Here is a 20,206-nt window from a genome sequence, read left to right as displayed (position 1 = left end):
AATAAAGAGGACAGGGCCAGTCCTAGGGGTTCTGGTGCCCTCCTGCAGCCTATTAGTCGGCGCCCCTACCCATCCAGGGGCGGATCACTATGGCTCCGCCCCTACAGTAGTCACACCCCTTTTACTAGCCATGGCATCATTGAAAATATTACACCTGTCTTCCCTTCCCTCCATCCATCCATGTCCAACAATTCTCTCCCTGCCCTCCCCTCCATCCACCCATGTCCAGCAACTCCCTTGCCCTCCATCCATCTATCCATCCATATCCAGCAATTCTCCTCTCCCTGGCTGCCCCCCTCCATTCATCCATATTCAGCAATTCTCCTCTCTAGCCCCTCCCCTCCCCTCCCCTCCATGTCCAACAATTTCTCCTCTCTCCCTGGGCCCTATCCTCCCATCCATGTCCATCTTTGTCCATCGATGCTCCTCTCTCCCCTTCCCTCCTCCATCCATCCATATCCAGCAATTATCCTCCCTCCCCTTCCTTCCATTTCCAGCAATTTCTCCTCTCTCCCTGGGCCCTGTCCTCCCATCCATGTCCATCGATCAATGCTCCTCTCTCCCCTGCCCTCCCGCTCCCATGTCCACCTGCCCGCCCTCTTCTCTGGTTTAAATCTTGTGTTTAAATTTACCTCCGAAGTCGCAGCAGCTGCACAGCATCAGTGAAAGCGCTGCTGCCGACGTCTCCCAGCTTTCCCTTCACTCGTTTGTTCCCTCAGTGTCCCTCCTTCTTCTGACGTCATTTCCTTGCGAGGGCGGGACACTGAGAGGGAACGAACAAGCGAAGGGAAAGCTAGAGACGTCGGGCAGCAGCGCTTTCACTGATGCTGCACAGCTGCTGCGACATCGGAGGTAAATTTAAATACAAGATTTAAATGCCCCAGGGCAGTGCGGGTACTAGAGCAGGAAACCGAAGGCAGGGCTGCTGTCGGGGTCCGGGAGCTGAGGTAAGCGGCGAGGGTAATCATGTCGTGGTGGCGCCCTCCAGAGATCGGCGCCCTCCTGCCATGCTTACCTCGCTTACTGGGTTGGACTGGCCCTGAAAGAGGAACCCAAACTATAGCTACGTAATGCAAGGTTTCACATTAGGAGTCACTGACCAGGAAAGGGATCTAGGTGTCATCGTTTATGATACGTTGAAAAACTCTGCTCAGTGTGCAGCAGCTAAGAAAACAAATAGAATGTCAGGTATTATTAGGAAAGGAATAGAAAACAAAAATGAGAAAATTATAATGCTTTGGATCACTCCACGGTGCAACAGCACCTCGAATATTGTGTGCAATTCTGGTCACCACATCTAAAAAAAGGTATAGTGGAATTAGAAAAGATACAGAGAATGGTGACGAAAATGATAAAAGGGATGGGATGACTTCCCTATGAGGAAAGTCTAAAGTGCCTAGGCTCTTCAGCTCGAAGAAGAGACAGCTGGGGGTAGATATGATAGAGGTCTATAAAATAATGAGTGGAATGGAATGGGAAGATGTGAATCGCTTTTTACTCTCTCCAAAAATACTAGGACTAGAGGCCTGCAATAAAGCTACAAAGTAGTAAATTTAAAATGAATCAGAGAAAATATTTTTTCACTCAACATGTAATTAAATCGTAGAATTCATTGCCAGAGAATGTAGTAAAAGCAGTTAGATTAACAGGGTTTTAAAAAAGGTTTGGCCAGCTTCCTAAAAGAAAAGCCCATAAGCCATTATTAAAAGGGACTTGGGGAAAATCCACTGCTTATTTCTACGATAAGCAGCATAAAATATATTGTACTGTTTTGGGATCTTGCCAGGTACTTGTGATCTGGATTGGCTACTGTTGGAAACAGGATGCTGGGCTTGATGGACCTTCGGTCTGTCCCAGTATGGCAATACTTATGTAATTCTGTAAACCCAAATAATGAGAAACTGCATATTCAACTAAGACATTATAGAATGCAGTAATGTAACAGAGCACAGAGTACAATCTCCCATGAACCTGCTATGCATATTGGCTGCATTAAGTTGTCGTTAGGGCTATAATCACCATAGAAATGCAGGATATATTATGGTTACACTGTTGCCTGTGTCAGGAAGGATGAGGTCATGCTCTTTTCTTAGCATTATGGCAGTAGGTCTAGGAAATTAACTAGTGATTTCCTTTACTAAATACAAACTATTATAATTATTAGTCATTTAATTATTGCTTAGAAAAATGACTTTCTAATCAAGAAGGAAGTCTGTAATAGTTATGGAAACAAACAATGCAATAACCTTAGTAACCCTCCTACTTTCTGAATATTCAAGAGTATAAGTATTGTAGGACAAATGTATATAGGTCAAAATTCTAAATATAGTGCCCCAAAAATTGGCGCTGAAAAAAGTGTTATTCTATAAGCCATTCTTAAAGTTAAGCATGGTTCATAGAATAGGACTTATGCCTCTGAATTGTACCTAGCTTTAGGAATGACCATTTGCAGCAACTAAAATGTGGTTCAAATGTACGTGCCTACATTAGGCATGTAATCCCATTATTCTACAACAATGTTAATTTTAGGAATGCTCCCATTATATCCATGACCCTCCCATGCCTGACCTGGCCTAGCTGGGAGGGGGATCACTGGACCATCAGCTTATTTGTGAGTAGGAGACCGGAGGGCCATAGAATCATCAGGGCATTTTTTTAAGGTTTGGGGAGGGCAGCTGATGCTCTGAGGAGGGGACTGGAGCCATTAGACCACCAGGCTTCTTCTTTTTTTATTGGGGAAGCTTGTCTGGGGCAGGGTGGTTGAGCTGGAGAGAACGAAGGTGTGTCTCTAGACACATCTTCTCTCGACCAACCCTCGGACCTGGCAAACATTTCCAGTGCTAAATGTGCCTGACAAACTTGTGTATGTGTGTGGGGGAGCATTGTTGTGGGGTACCTAATGACCACATTTAAATATGTAACATTGGGAGAAATTCAACAGATTAATTGTACGAATTTATCCCTGTGGTTTCCATATTAATTTTGTGCCTGTGTGCCTATGTTTTTTTGACTGGCATCCTTTTTCTGGTTTTGACTGTTCCAGCCAATGAGAGCAGGCTGCCTGCAAATTTCTGCAGCATTTTATTCTAATGTTTTACAATCCTAGAAATCCTTGGCTGCCCTTTTCTTGAACTCTTGTTTCCTGCACCTGCTCTGAAGCTTAGACCTACTGGCACCAGAACCTTCCTTTGATTTGGGGAAGTCTCTAGAAGGGCATGGATGCAAGGGAAGAGTTGGATCTCTAAAAGGGTGGTTAATGGTAGCAGAAGTGAACTCTCCCCAAAGTAACTTAAACTCTTTGAGGTATGTTTACTAAGGTGCGTTAGCGTTTTTAACACGCATGTAAATTTAAGGCACGTTAAATGCTAACGTGCCTATAGATTTCTATGGGCACATTAGCGTTTAATGTGTGTACACCATTTACGCATGTTAAAAACGCTAACGTGCCCATAGCGCCACTAAGTAAACATAGTTCTTTGATTGCTAACAAAATTGTCTTTGGTCATCTCCCACCTTGGGCCATACATCTCAAGAGGTAGAATGCCTTGATTTTACCTGCCATTCCTGAAGCAGCACACTGATTTAGGAACTAGCCTGTCATGCTTCAATGGTCAGCAACTGAGGCACTTTTTATAAGCTGGCAAGGGTTTTCAAGGAGATTTAGGGACAACTGGTAGTTGCTGGCTTGTTTTTGTGAAGAGGAATGGGAACCTTCTCACTCTTTTCAGGTTTCTGACAGAGGCGAGAAGAGATAATTTTGGTGTTTTCTGAGACAATCAGGTGCCCTATAACCATCATGACTGAATATACCTCAGGCTATAGAGCCTTAAAGTCTGATTTCAGGGAGATTTTAACAAGCCTATTGTATCTATTCTATCAAGATACTGATAATTGAACTTTGTTATCTGTTTTTGGGAACAGCCCAGGAGAAATGTGAAGAGGCATGTTTGGTACAATTTACAAATCATTCCATCAAGGGTTGATTGGAACTGTAAGTAACATCTCTGAAGTATTAATGTGCTGGAGAGAACAAGGATAACATTATGTAGATATGCTGGCTACCTGTATATGGAAGTTTGTCATTCCTTTGCTTCAATCAACTGAAGTCAAAGTAAAGCTTTGTTTCATTCAATTTTGCAATGAGTGTGGAATAAGAGGAGAAGAAGAGATGAATGGTACCATTGACAAAGTTCTGAGAATTTAAAAAGATTTTCATACTGGGACAACTAGAAAGAGAAGATGCCTGTAATTTGTTATAGTTGTGAACAAGCAGAACATATCCAATGGTTTTGTAGGGCTGAGCTACAAAACCATGAGAGGTTTGAGAGCCCCTAGTGATGACATGAGTCAAGCCTGAATCCTGAGAGAGGAAAATAGCCTAGTCCAAGTCCAGAAAAAGAACACAATCCAAGTCCTAAACCACTGAGATGGTACCAGATTGACAGAACAGTAGAAATACAAACTCCAACATCCAAAGAGCTTGAATGGGACAATGAAAGAGTACAATAACTTGTGAAGATGTGAAAAATTGTGTGACATGGAGAAGACATTGAAGAAGATGGCAGAGGACAAGAAAAGGAAAAAAAATAAGAAAATATGGAGAATCAGAATGACCTGACGAATGTTGAGAAAAGTGAAGAAGAAAAGCCGTCAACTGAGGAAACTGCACTAATAGAAGATAACTATATGAAAGAAGAATTATTTTCAGAGTTGTCAACAGAAAAGAAGTACAATTGATGGAAAGAGAGATAGAAAACTAGAAATATCCTGTTGCAGAGCTACTTCATAAATGCTCTTCTTTACCACTACAAACTCAGGAGGGGGATTTACAAGAGAAGGAGATGGAGAATATGCATAAAGATCTGGTTATGGAACAATTGACTGTGAATATTCTATTTGATGTAAAGGAAAGAGAACTCTGGTTTCCTGTTTCCAGTTTATATTTTCTTCAAATCCATTCTCAGAGAAATCAAAATGGATACAAATGGAAGAAGATGATGGAGAACAAGAGGGAATGTCAATGAAAGGACTTGACCTCTAAATGAACTCCAAGGACCATAATTCTAAAAAATTAGAAATTTTAGAAAAATATATGGTGGGGAGAGAGAGAGAGAGAGAGAGAACCAAGGTAAATAGAAAACCAGTTTGGGAAGGAGGAACTCTTGGTGTTCGCTAAGAAACAGCAAGAGATTGGAATTGAACAGGAAAACAAGTTATAGAAAATAGTGAAAAAGATCATGACCATTATAAAGGAAATTAGGGCTCATTTTCAAAAGAGAAAAATGATCAAAAATCATCATAAAGCACCACTTTGAAGGATTTCTTCTCTAAACATCCAAATCAATATTTTCAAAACCTGTTTTGCAGATGTTTATCTATGCGACGAAAATGATAAAGGGGATGGGATGACTTCCCTATGAGGAGAGACTAAAGGGGCTAGGGCTCTTCAGCTTAGAGAAAAGGCGGCTGAGGGGAGATATGATAGAGGTCTATAAAATAATGAGTGGAATGGAAAGGGTAGACGTGAAGCGTCTGCTTATGCTTTGCAAAAATACTAGGAAAAGGGGGCATGTGATGAAGTTACAAAGTAGTAAATTTAAACGAATCAGAGAAAATTTTTCTTCACTGAATGCATAATTAAACTCTGGAATTCATTGCCAGAGAATGTGGTAAAGGCGGTTATCTTAGCACAGTTTAAAAAAGGTTTGGATGGCTTCCTAAAGGAAAAGTCCATAGACCATTATTAAATTGGACTTGGAGAAAATCCACTATTTCTGGGCTAAGTAGAATAAAATGTTTGGTACTTTTTTGGGATCTTGCCAGGTATTTCTGACCTGGATTGGCCACTGTTGGAAACAGGATGCTGGGCTCGATGGACCTTTGATCTGTCCCAGTTTGGCAATACTTATGTACATTTTGAGTATGGCAATACTTATGTACTGTACTTATGTACATTTTGTCTGCAGTGCATATAAATCACAAGGGAGTATGTCGGGGGGGGGGGGGGGGGGTGCCTAGCACTTGTATGTTTTACAGCCATAATTGAGCAAAACGAAAATGTCTAGGGCAAAAACTTCAATGTTTTGGTCTACACTTGTTTTCAGAATGAATAAGGCAGAAAATGGTGCCTGAAATGACCAGATGACCACTGGAGGGAATCAGGGATGACCCCTCACTCCCCTAGTGGTCACTAACCCACACCCACCCACCCCTAAAAATATGAATAAAAACAGTACTCACCAGCCTCTATGACAGCCTCAGATGTTATATCCAGGTCAATTAGAGTAGCATGCAGTTCTTGGAGTAGTGTAGTAATAGGTACAGTGCACTGTAGACAGGTGGACCCAGGCCCACACCTCCCCCTACCTGTTACACTTGAGGTGGAAACTGTGAGCCCTCCAAAACTGACCAGAAACTCGCTGTACCCACATATGTATGTCCCTTTCACCCATAAGGTCTATTATAGTGGTGTAGTTGGAGGTAGTAGGTTTTGGGTGGGTTTTGGAGGGCTCAGCAGACAAAATAAGGGAGCAATGGTGATATGTGTACCGGGGAGCATTTATATGAAGTCCACAGCAATGCCCCTAGGGTGCCCCATTGCTGTCTTGGGATGTCTGGAGGATCAGTCTGCTAAAAATGCCGGCCCCTCCTTAATCCCAATGGTTTGATTTTCTATGTGTTTTAATCATGTCTTTTTTTTTAATGGCCTGGAAAGCTAAACATGCAGAGCAAAAAACCTTGTTACAACTGATTTTTTGAAAATGTTTACATTTGTTATTCAGACTTGGGACATTTAGAGGGGCATAATCGAATGGGGCAGCCAAGTTGTCATGAGGTCGTCCTCACAGGACGGCCCCGTAAAAGGGCGGGGCAACCCGTATTATCGAAACAAGATGGGCGTCCATCTTTCGTTTCGATAATATGGTTGGGGACGCCCAAATCATGAAATTTAGGTTGACCTTAGAGATGGTCATCCTTAGGTCGTTTTTGAGATGGTCGTCCCCTGTTTTCGGTGATAATGGAAACCGAGGACGCCCATCTCAAAAACAACCAAATCCAACCTATTTGGTCATGGGAGGAGTCAGCATTTGTAGTGCACTGGTCCCCCTCACATGCCAGGACACCAACCGGACACCCTAGGGGGCACTGCAGTGGACTTCACAAATTGATCCCAGCTGCATAGCTCCCTTACCTTCGGCGCTGAGTCCTTCAACCCCCCCCCCCCCAAAACCCACTCCCCACAACTGTACACCACTACCATAGCCCTAAGGGGTGAAGGGGGGCACCTACATGTGGGTACAGTGGGTTTTGGGGGGGTTTGGAGGGTTCAACATTTGCCATCACAAGTGTAACAGGTAGGGGGGATGTGCCTGGGTCTGCCTGTCTGAAGTGCACTTCACCCACTAAAAACTGCTTCAGGGACCTGCATACTGCTGTGATGGAGCTGGGTATGATATTTGAGGCTGGCATAGAGGCTGGAAAAAATGTTTTTAAATTTTCTTTTGGGGGGCAGGGGGTTGGTGACCACTGGGGGAGTATGGGGAGGTCATCCCCGATTCCCTCCGGTGGTCATCTAGTCAGTCCGGGCACCTTTTTGAGACTTGGTCGTGAAAAAAATGGAACAAGTAAAGTTGGTCAAATGCTCGTCAGGGACGCCCTTCTTTTTTCCATTATTGGCCAAGGATGCCCATCGCTAAATCATGCATCAGTCCCACCTTCAGTACAGTGCCGACACGCCCCCGTGAATTTTGGTTGTCCCCGCGATGGAAAGCAGTTGAGAATGCCCAAAATTGGCTTTCGATTAAGCCGATTTGGGCAACCCTGAGAGAAGGACGCCCATCTCTCGATTTGTGTCGGAAGATGGGCGTCCTCTTTCAAAAATTCACCTGTTAGTTCAAACTATCCAAAGTGTGACTTAGACATCATATCGAAGATGTACCTCCACAACTATAGGAACAGAAAGAAGAGAAGTTACAATGTTTAAGGAAAAATGGACTTAATTAAAACTGAGTCATGGCAGAAAATCAAAATGTAAATGTAAAGAAAGGGCGCAATAAAAGAAAAACAGATAAAAACAAAAGAGATATACTGAAAGAAAAAAAGACCAAGGTCTGGGAGGAGACTCTGATCTCAGGGAAAGATCTAGTGTTACTCGTGCAAAACCTATAAGAAAATGATAGCGTTTATGCAACAATATAAAATATGAACACTTATAGAATGGTTAACTATCGTTATGAGTAATGGTATCTGAATGTTTGGAAAAAAAATGCAAACTTTTTTTTTTTACTTGCCTCTCCTGAATGTAAACTAAAGGTTAATATAATATATTTGCACAGTTTTTACCTTGTCATAATGTAAGAGTGTGCTCAGGGGCTGGGTATGTAGAAAGAAAGTAGGAAATCAGAAGAAACCCAAAGTGCAGTGTTTTAATACAGTATGTAAAGCTGTAACAGTATTAAGCTGAGTTCAGAGACAAGACGGTTGAGAAAAATCTATGTACAGGTACATGTCATATTTGAGATGGTAAGCTGAGGAAACAAGGACATATTGTGATTACTGCCTGTGTAATTGTAATAATTAAGGAAGTTTTAGAATAGCCTGGACTGGGAAGTGTATTTGATGCCAGGTATGTTGAGTGAAGTGGGATGGCAGAGTAAGAGATGCTATTAAATGATAGAGATCCAACGCGAGATGAGGAGGCTCTGGGTTAAGTTATATGAATGATGTCTGATAGTAAACCGTTTATTTTATAAGTAAATAACTTGCTTCATTGGTGCTTGAGGAGTTTTGATAGCAAATGGTAATATAAGCTGCTGAGGCTGACATTGATGTAAGCAGTTACTGAGGATCCCAGCCAGTCATTGTTATTGAAATTCACTTTTACTTAGGAACAAATAAATCAGAGCTGTGCTGGTAATTAAAGTGAAATTTTCCCATAAGGGAGCAAGAAGAAGCTCAGTGCCAGAACTTTGAGGGAACAGAGTTGCACTGTTGCAGCGCTTGGGTAAATTGTATTTTTTGTTTGTTTGTTTTAAAGGAGAGAAAGGGACAGACTGATTTTAAGTCTAAGTTTCCATTTTTTAACATTATTCAGGAATGTAGAAGGGAAACAGCTGAGGTATCAGAAGACCTTTTCAAGAAGGACAGCTCCTTTGTATATCCCTAACCAAAGTTTGGAAAATTCAAAATGATTGACATGTATTTTCATCCAGAAAGATGACAATGTGTTGACAGCAGTGGCATAGCCACAGGTGGGCCTGGGTGGGCCGGGGCCCATCCACTCAGGGCTCAGGCCCACCCAACAGTAGCACACGTTTAGTGGTAGCTGGTGGGATCCCAAGCTCAGCCAGCTGACGACTTCCTCCTGATGGTAAGGAAAATGTTAATCTCCATGATACTGGCACCTACGTATGTTCAGTTTTCAGCGCTTGCCTCTGCAGACTGCCAAGGTGGAAAGAAGCTTTTTCCCACCAGCTGAGATATTTTTTGGGTGGTGGTTGGGGGGGGGGGGGGGGGGAAAGAACAATTGGTGCCCACCCAGTTCTTCCTTAGGCCCACCCAAAATCTGATGTCTGGCTACGCCCCTGGTTGGCAGGGTGTTTTAAGAGGAGAAGTCATGTGAAAGGTTTTGAAAACTTTATTAAAGAACAACTACCAGTTACTCTTCATCCGTTACTAAGCACAGAAGAGTGAGACAGGGCAGTATGTGAAAAACTGACACTGAAGCAGAGAAAATGTTTGGGCGGGCACCAGGAAGCAGTGGCGTAGCCAGACAGCCAATTTTGGGTGGGCCTGAGCACAATGTGGGTGGGCACAAAATTTTCTCTCTCCCCCCCCCCCTCCCAGCCAAGCATCTGCTCCCTCTTTCCACCCTCCTCACCCTCATAGCCTATTTCCCTATACCTTTTACCTCCCACCACCAGCATCTTCCTGTCCCATCTCTCTCCCCTCCCCCGTTGTCCAGCATTTTCCCTTTCTCTTCCCTACCATCCATTGTCTATCTTCTCTCCCTGGATCCATCTTCCCTCTTTCTCCCCTCCCCCGCGTGTGCCTCTCTCCTTTCCTCTCCTCTTCTCCACCTTCTTCATGTCCAACTTTTCTCCCTCTCCCTGCCTTGAGCCCCTGGTTTAACATTTCTCCCCCCCCCCCCCCCCACCATCTCTCCATCCTTCCTTTCCCTCACCTCAATGCCATGTTCAACATTTCCCCTCTCATCTCTCCCTCCCTTCCACTTTCATGTCCAACACGTTTTTTTCTCTCATGCTCTTTCCCTCCCTCTCCCCATCCCACCCATATCCAACCATTCTCCCTCTCTTTTCCCTTGCAGCATCTCTTCGTCCCTCCCCCTACCTGTGTCACTCCCTCATCCCAACAGTGCTCCTGTCTCTCACTGACCCCCCCCCCCCCCACCAGCACACACACACACACACACACACACACACACACAGAGTACAGACCTGTGGTGAAGAGGTGCTGAAAGGAGAGCTGCTGTACCCTGTGGCTGCTGAACAATGCAGAGGGGAGGGGGCCCCCCTGCAGGAGGGCCCCAGGCTGAAAGGCCTAGCACACTTGGAGCTGAGAAACACTATGAAGGGGAGGCTTCCTCCACCCAAGCCCCAAGCATGCAAAAAGGAGAACCAGGAGAGCCCAGGCCTGTGGACGGAGGAAGGACCAGAGCCCAGCAGCGCTTGCTGAGGAGCCAGCTCACCCTGACTGTAAGTCCTGGCCATAACATTCCTAAGCTGGGTGAAGAACAGGGGGCAAGAAGGCAGGGCCCGGGTTCCAGAGCAGGGTTCTCTGCATCCAGTATCAGAGGAGAGGTGGTGGAAGAGAATAGCGGAGAGTCTGAAGAGGACGTTAGTGAGGAAGAAGAGGAGGAGAAGGAATCCAGGCCTAGGGCCTGGCAGAAGAAAGAGGCCCAGCATATGACTCCTGAAGAGGTAATTAGATCAGTGAAGAAAATGAATCGAGTAGAAGGTGAAATAGAGGTACTGAGGAAGCGGCTGAAGCTAGCAAAAACTATGTGTAACCTGGCTTCCACTGGCCCACGAGACAAGTATGTTAAGGGAGTTGAAGCACTCCAGAAGCGGCTTACAGCAAAACAAAGGCAGCTGCAAAAACTAAAGAACTGCAGAGATAATCCCCTTCGTGAGGTTTTCCTGAACAGGGAACGCATGCAGCAGACCCAGACGCAGTCCCAGATCCAGCAGGAAGCAGAACCCAGAGACACACAGGACTCCGTGGTTCCAGACACCCCAGAGGCTATGCTGGAAGGGACAGCAGGGGAAGAGAAACAGCAGCAGCCAGAAGGAGGGAAAGACAAGACTGACACAAATAATTCCCAGTTATCACCAGTATTTTATTTCCTACAGGATTCCCAAGAGCTAGGTGCTCCATCCACTTACCAGCCTTGTAGAACAGAGGCTCCTAGTCCAGTTGTGGCAGGTACTGTGGATAAGGAGGGGCTCCAGCACTGCATGCAGCAAGAGAGCCTGGCAAGTTTGGAACACAAAAGAGCTATGAAACTGAAAAAAATTCAAAAACGTCCCTTATACTTAGAGAGCTGGCAGGGCATAGCCGAACCCACAGAGAAGAGCTCAGGTTTGCTGGGAGAGACAGAGAAGAAAGACAGCCTGGAGAATCAGAACAGTTTGAATGCTGAGGAGAATCAGAACAGTTTGAATGCTGAGGTAGGAGAAGAATCACTACACACTGAGCAAGTACAGAAGTTACCAGGAACAACGGGAGGGAAAGTAGAGCAAAAACAAGGGGTTTTGCAGATGGAGACAGAGAGTAAAGAGGATGGGAAAGTACAGGAATGGAGTAGTGGAGTACTACAAGAGATGGAAGAAGCTGAGAGCAAATATGGTGGACAGAGGGCGGGAACATCGTGGGAACACCACAGTCACTCATGGACAGAATTGATAGGGCAGACCTCTGAGCAGGGCTGTCCAAGAGCTGCCATCCAATCTCAATCAGAAGTGCTGATGACATCATGGGGGAAGCTCAGTGACAGGCAGGGGCTCCCAATAGATTCTGCCACTCAGAAACAAGAAGAAAGAGCAGAAGGGAGCTTCTCAGAAACTCATGCCCATCAAAGCAGGAGTCCCAGAAAGGAGAGAGAGAATTGTGGAGAGTGTCAGCTGCACCAGGAGGCGGAGCCAAGACCCAGATCGAGTGAGACAGGGCATGGAGGAGAGTGTCAGCTGCACCAGGAGGTGGAGCCAAGACCCAGACTGAGTAAGACATTGCCAGATACAGAGAGAGTACATGAAGGAGAGTGTCAGTTGCACCAGGGGGCGGAGCCAAGTCCCAGACCCAGTAAGACAGAGCATGGAGGAGAGTGTCAGCTGCACCAGGAGGCAGAGCCAAGACCCAGACTGAGTAAGACAGTGCCAGATACAGAGAGAGTACATGAAGGAGAGTGTCAGCTGCACCAGGAGGCGGAGCCAAGACTCAGACTGAGTATGACAGTGTCAGAAACAGAGAAAGTGCATGGAGGAGAGTGTCAGCTACAAGAGGAGACAGATCCCAGACCTGGTCTGAGTGGGACAGTTGCAGAGCAAGGGAACGAGTGCTGGTTGGGAACAGCAGCAACTGGCAAAGGACTGGAAGTAGAATATTGCAGAGGGGGAAGAGACAGAAACAGCACAAGTGAACTGAACATAGTGGGGTTAGTGGACATGGGAGAGGAGGGAGGGGAAGAGAGGGGGAGGGGAGGAAGGCAGGAAGGGAGTGGGGAAGGGGGGAGCATACTGGTATCAGCCCCTTTATCCTTTGCAGCAGTAGTACGGGGAGGAGGGGCAGAGACAGGGAAGGAGGAGGGGAGGCAGGAGTCAGACATGGAGACAAGGGGAAATCCATTTTCTGGTCCGTTGCGGGGTCCCGGGAGCGGTGTTACCCCAAAACGTCGAAATGTTGTCCAGCTGCGTTGGGTGGGCACAGGGGTAGCACCACCTAGAGAGGTTGTTTTAAGAATGGTATTCTCCCTTGGCTTTATCCCTGAAGATTTGTATGCATGCATACACCCTGTGGGAATCCCTGAATATGATATTAGTTTCTTAACAGGGCGAGGTTTGGACCTGTTTTGGGAAAAGTACACAGAGGTGCAGCATCAGGGTAGATGGGTGGATTTTAAGGCTGTCCCCATCAGTAGACAGGACGCAGTCCAGATTACCATTTTGGTACGTAATGAATCTCTTATGGCTGCAGACCTGTCATACTGGTTGGGACGGTATGCCGAAATTAGGACCCCATTAAGCAAAATACCAGACCAGAGTCGTGTGTGGGCGGGGGGGGTGGAGTGCCCTTGTAAAATTAAAACAGGCAGGCTATGTCACCCAACATATACCTTCAGCCGCATACATTGGAAGGGATCGAATTCAATGCTTTTATGCAGGACAACCCAGACAGTGCTACAGGTGCGGATCTTTCCGTCACTTAAGCATGTCATGTACAGTGTTAAAGTGCTCGCGATGTGGTAGTACAGATCATGACACCAGCGACTGCACTACCATACGCTGTAACCTGTGTGGAGGCTTGGGGCACCCTTTTAGCAAGTGCCCACAAGCATCGCACAATCAGGTAGAGGAAGAGAGGAGGGGGGAGGAAGGGGCACAAGCAGAAACTACAAGGATACAAGGACAGAAGCGGGAAGCATTAAAGGGATTAATGGATAAATCAAATACCACTATTCATACAGAGGCAGGCACTAAGGGAAAGGGAAAGGGGGAGAAAAGGGCATCAGGTTTGGATCACATTCAAAGAAGGGGTATTTGTGAAAGGATGGAAGAAGGAGGTGGGGAGAAGGGGGGAGAAGAAGGGGAAGCATGGACCCTGGTAGGGAAACATGGAGGGAAGGGGGGTCGGAGGAAGGAGGGGAGGGGGCTAGCCCGAGCAGGGAGAACAGATATTCTGGAGAAGAGCCAGAGTAATCGATATGCAGTGTTTCAGGTTTCAGGTGAAGGAGAGGGTGATCTTGAGATGAATCCACCCCAAAGGGAGGTTTTGGAGGAGAAGAGGAGGGAGGGGAGGGGAGCAAGGAATGAATCATCTGAAAGACTTAACAGAGAGGAGCCAGCAGTGTTACCCCCAAGTCTAACATCACATCCTACTAGTTTAACGAAGGGCCTCATGCAGGAAATAGAGGAGGGTAAGGAAGGGATGAAAGGGGAAAGGGCTGGTCCAGAGGAAACCAAGAAAAAAAAGGGTAGAAAGAAAGCCGGGGAAGATGACTCAGAGTGGGAGGATTTGGAATTAGAAGAAATTATAGAGGATCCTGAAGAAATGATGGGGGCAGGAATATCTGTGAAGAGGGATTGCGGTGAAGAGATGAGGAGGGGTAAGAAATTTAAGAAATAAACCATGGCTGCCTTGTCCTTAATCTTTGCAACTCTGAATGTAGCCAGCATAAAGGCAGAGAGAACTAGATTTGTCGCCTTTAGCGATTTGACCCAGTGCAAGGTAGACTGCATCCTGTTGCAGGAGACTCATTTGGATTCTTTGCAGCTCCTGCACCGGGCCAAGAGAGATTGGAAAGGGGGGCCCTCATTCTGGTCTCTGGCCAAAGAAAGATGCGCAGGGGTGGCTATTCTTTTTGCCACCCGAGAAGTGGAGATTACGAGGGAAATAGAGGTGGAGATAGGGAGGTGTGTTGTCTTAGACGTTTTCATTAGAGGGGTAGCAGTGCGAATCATTAACTTTTATGGGCCCCAGATTAGTTGGGAACGCAAGCAGCTGTTGCTCCGGGTGAAACCGTATTTATATACAAGCAAATTGGTGGTATTTGGAGGAAACTTTAATATGGTCTTACAGCAAGCAGATAGAAAGGGGTCCAGGCGTCAGGTGGGTTATGACAGCCTCCAGCTGGCAGCAATTGTAAAACAGGCAAGACTGGAGGTGGCGGGAGGGAAGGGGTTCACTTTTAGAAGGGGAGACACGGAGAGCCGTATTGACTGGCTCTTTGTAGGCGGGTTGGCTAAGTTTCAGGGGCAGCCGAATAGATGGACGGAATATTCAGATCATGCCTTAGTTTCCACAGTCTTAACAATATGCGAAGGGGCGCAGAAAGGCCCAGGATTTTGGAAACTGAGTGCAAAGTTATTAGAAGTAGAGGAAAACAGACAAATATTTGAGGGTTTTTTAGCAGACCAAGAAACACTATGGGAGGTGATGGATGATAAGGGAGCCTGGTGGGACATGGTAAAGGGGCGAGTCAAGGCCCTTTTCCGGTCCCTAGCCAGGAAGCAGAGTCTGGGGTTACAGGCACAGTGCTGTCGTCTTCGTAAGCAATTGGACCACGCGGTCTCCAACCATCTAGAGAAGGGAGAGATAGAAGCTTTGCAGGCCCAGTTGAGGCTGTTGCAATATGATCGATACGCTGCTTTGCTTCTGGAAAGGGAATATGGGCATCGGTATTCCCCGGATCCTTTCCAGAATTGCAAGGTAGCAGTAGGACACAAGGTCATTTATGCTATGAGAGATGAAGCAGGGCAGCGATTGACGAACCAACGTTCAATCGAGGCCAGGGTCATTCGGTTTTACACCCAATTGTGGGGGAAAGAGAGCTTGGTTTCTAACTTCATGCTATCATACGTGCAGAGTGCCCCAGGCTTGGAAAAGGTTTCGGAGGGGGAGATGGAACAACTGCTTAGGCCCATTACCACAGGAGAGGTAGATGATGCTATTGATACGCTATCAGCACGTACAACTCCGGGTCCCGATGGGCTGACCCCAGAGTTCTACAAAAAATTCCGTGTGGTCCTGATTCCAGTGTTAGCTGCAATTTTTAATAATTGTTTGCAGAACGGGCGTTTGGCCCCTTCACAGCAGTGTTCTATTTTGGTTCTCCTCGCAAAGAAGGGAAATCTGGAACTTATCGAGAACTGGAGACCCATAAGTCTTCTGAATGTAGATAGGAAAATAATGGCCAGGATTATTTACAACCGCCTGGCTGGGGCAGTGGGTGGTCTCTTGTCCTCAGCACAGTTTTGCTCGGTGAAGGGGAAAGGGGCAGTGGAAGCAGTTTGTACCATCCGTGAAATAGTGGAAAGGAGTCAAGGTGGGACAAAGGGAAAGTATTTGCTGACCCTTGATCAGTCTAAGGCTTTTGACAGGGTGTCCCAGGAGTACCTATGGCTAGTGCTTCGGTGCTATGGGATACCCGACCAGTTTATAGGGTGGATCCAGACTTTGTATCGCAATGCAAGGAGTAGCACTCTAATAAATGGTTGGGTGGGCAAGAGCTTTGCAGTGAGGTCAGGGGTACGGCAGGGGTGTCCCCTCAGCCCCTTGCTGTACGTCCTTTCCTTAGATCCTTTCCTCAGAAGGTTGAGTGGAGGGTTTAGCGGTCAACTAGAGGGCATCTCTTTGGGTTCACACACATGGCGATGTGTCGCCTACGCAGATGATGTCACAGTAGTAATCAGTAGCAAGGAGGAAGCCGAGCGAGTTCAGACCTGGATGGCAGAATACACACAGGCTGCGGGGGCCCAGATAAACCAGGATAAGAGCTCCGCAATTTGGGTAGGACAGGGCAGACCAGCTTTCAAACTTCCCAGTCAGTACCCAGTAGCAAGAGATGAAGTACGGATCCTGGGTCTCTGGGTAGGCAGACAGGACTATGATACGATCAACTGGGAGAAGGGGCTGGGGAGAGTCGAGGAAAGGGTGGCCCAGTGGAAATCATATAAGTTGCGGTTTGTGGAAAAACTGCATGTCATTAAGACCTATCTGATACCCCTTCTCCTGTTCATATCCAAGGTCTGTTTACTGCCTATATCGTTACATGCCAGAGTATACAGCTTGTTTTTCCAACAGCTATGGGGGAACAGGATGAATATTATCCGGAGGGAGGTGACCTATTTGCCCAAAAGGGAGGGGGGGTTGGGAATGGTCAACCCTGTGGTACATTTTAGTTGTTTCTTTTTCCAACAAAATCTGGGAGGGGTCTTGCGGGAAGGGAGGCCGGCTTGGGCAGACTGCATGGCCTCCTGGCTTCAGCGGTACTTGAGGGATTGGGTGAGGGGAGGTCAGGCAATGCCCCTGCGAGGGAAGGCGGGATACTTGCCACAGTACATCTCACCTCTGTTGAGATTGGTGAAGAGATGGGGTATCACAGTACAGGAAATCCAGAAGGAGGACAGGAGGCAGCTACAACACCGCATTATTCAGACACACTTTTCAACACGTCTAGCCTTGAGGGACTGCCCAGGTCCACTACAGGAGGAAGGTCTGGCTTTCCTCAATTCATCACGCCTCCCCCGGAAGATTGCGGACATGGCCTGGCTGACTTTCCACAGCCGGCTTTATGTTCGAGCTAACATGAAAAATAGAAACAGCAATGATCGTAAGTGCCCGAGGGGGGAGTGCGTGACGGAGGATGAAACAATGGACCACTTCCTCCTCAAGTGCCCGTTCAATCAACAAGTCTGTCAGGCAGTAGCCCGCCAATTAGGGATTCCTTTCTTCCACCAGCTATCTTATGCAGAATGGGCCTATGGAGGGTTTCCAAAAGGAAAGGGGTGGTGTAGGGAGACACTGTATATCATCGCTGCAGCCCTTTGTTACTTCCTGTGGCAGGCACGCTGCCAAGCTTCATTATATCGGAAGTGGCTGTCTGTACAGGAGGTGGCAGGGGATGTGGTACATTTTGTCCAGCAGCTGGCAGTGAGGGAGAAGGAGCATTGTTCTGGACTACAGTGGGCAAGGCATTGGAGGGGTTTTTCGTTTCAGCCTCCCTGAGTGGGAGGGTTTGTTGAGGGGCGGGGGTATTGGCCAGTAAGGTTTTATTTATGTATTAGTTAGCGGGTTTTATTGCTTGTTTTATCGCTTGTTTGTATGCTTGGTTTGTCTTGTTGCAAGTTTCAATAAAGACAATATGACACACACACACACACACACACACAAAACAAACCTACCACCAGCCAGCATGCTACAGGTTTTTTTTTCCCTCCCTTTCCCCAGCCACCACTCACTGACATGCTGGCTGCAGGCCTTCTTTCCCTCGGGCCCTCCCTCCCCTTCGGGCAGCGCCGCAGTCTACCTGTACAGGAAAGCTGCACGGCACTGGGTCGTCCTACCGCTACGCTGATGCCCTCCGCTCCATTGTCATCATCTTTCTGGCACAGAGTTCTTCTGCTGCTTATCTGCAGCGGATCTGCGCGCTGCCAGGGCTGTATGCTGCTGCGACTGCTTCCTCTGCGCTGGCCCCGCCTTCCGCCTCTTCAAGAAGGCGGGGCCAGCGCAGAGGAAGCAGTCGCAGCAGCATATAGCCCTGGCAGTGCGCGGATCCGCTGCAGATAAGCAGCAGAAGAACTCTGTGCCAGAAAGATGATGACAACGGAGCGGAGAGCAGCAGCGTAGCGGCAGGACGACCCGGTGCTGTGCAGCTTTCCTGTACAGGTAGACTGCGACGCTGCCCAAAGGGGAGGGAGGGCCCGAGGGAAAGAAGGCCTGCAGTGTGCACCATTGCTGGGTGGGCCTGAGGCCAAAGTGGGTGGGCCCAGGCCCACCCAGGCCCACCCGTGGCTACGCCCCTGCCAGGAAGGGAAAATGTTAATTTTACATTTCTTTTACTGGGGTTAGTTAGCTACCAAGTTGTGGGGGAGGGCATATTACAAACTTCAAGTGCACACATCAGCAAACCAACATGGTTAAGGAGTCAGAGTCTCTTGTTGAGTTGGTTGAGATAGGTAGTAGGGTGAAGAGGAGTTCAACTTACCTGAGAGGGTTTCATCTCAAGAGATGCCCTCACCGTAAACATCTGGCCAACATAAGAGAGCTTTTTGAAAATAGATAATTGGACAAAGGACTAAAGTGTGCACACAAAAGAAGGAGAAAGGAAAAATTAATAGACACAATGTAAAAGAATAAAGGGAAAGTAAGTTAGTACTTACCTCAGTCTGGGAGTCAGGGGTGTGAAATAACACCTGTTAGGATAAAAAGGCAAACAAAGTATCAAAATCTTAATTAAAACATTGTAACTAAAAGAGTTTGTTTAATGATTTTAAATGGTTAACAGGGTTATATGTGCTTGTTAGAAGCTGTTCTTTTCATCTTGGCTCCTTTATGTCCTGTTCTTGAAACACTGTAATTAAAATACATATAATTGTTATCAATACCTGTTTATTTTTGTGAAAATTTATGAGAATCATAACAGTTGGCACTTGCACCACTTCCATCGCTGACATCACATTAAATCTTATAAACCACTACAAAATAGCAGTACATGCAGCCAAGAAATTAGAACATAATTTCTTAGCTGCACCTCTTTCCCTGTCAGCTAATCAGTAAAGACCTAGCTACCCTGTCAAATCCAGTAAATGCATTCATGTTTATATCAACAAATTCTCCCCCTCTCCCCCCCCCCCTCCGTGAGACCTGTGGTGTCACTCCGCCGTGGTGGTATCATACACAAGCATTCCACATCAATAATTCCTTTAAACCCCTTCACCCCATACTGATGGCCACCTGGAAAAACCAATTTTTTTCTGCCAAAGTGGTAACACCCCAAGCTTGTCCTCTCCCCCCACCCCATTATGGCCAAATGAATCCCTATAAATAGATTCCAACAAGTTCTGAACCTACATAAAAATATATCTAACTCAATAACTGATATGTTAATACCATCCAGATGGTAAAATCCCAGACAGTCTACTGTTCACAAATCATGAGTCAATACCATGCCTCCCAAAGATCCCACAAATTTAGACACCTCTGCATTTACTTGCCTCCGTAGGCACTCAACAGCTTTAACACTCTTGGCCTCCCTCCAAACCAATCTGGGAATAATCTGGAACCATACCACCTGACTGCAAAGAAAATCACATGTAAGTAAAATAAAATTAGCTTAATTTGCCTAATTAAGTCTATTCCTTTCACCCTACACAAATCATTACCCCCCCCCCCCCCAGGTGAGCTATGATTAAGTCAGGATAAGAAAAATGTTGAGCCTCCAGCAAAGCCAGCAGCAGCAGCTGTTTCCATTGCATCCCATAAGGTCCCAGCCACTGTATGTTAATGTCCAATGAAGAGAGGTCAAGATTTGACCTCCAGCAGGATTTTTCTGCATGCTTCCCAGCCCAAAATATTGAGTGCCCACAAAGCCAGATGCAGATGTTGACAGGCAAAGCATGCAGCATAGAAACTAACAAATAAAAGTACATCTCTAACATAGCTCAAATGCCTGTTGGACACCCAACGCCCC

This window comes from Microcaecilia unicolor, chromosome 2 (assembly GCF_901765095.1).
Source record: "Microcaecilia unicolor chromosome 2, aMicUni1.1, whole genome shotgun sequence".
NCBI classification, from domain to species: domain Eukaryota; kingdom Metazoa; phylum Chordata; class Amphibia; order Gymnophiona; family Siphonopidae; genus Microcaecilia; species Microcaecilia unicolor.
This window is presented reverse-complemented; position numbering follows the sequence as displayed.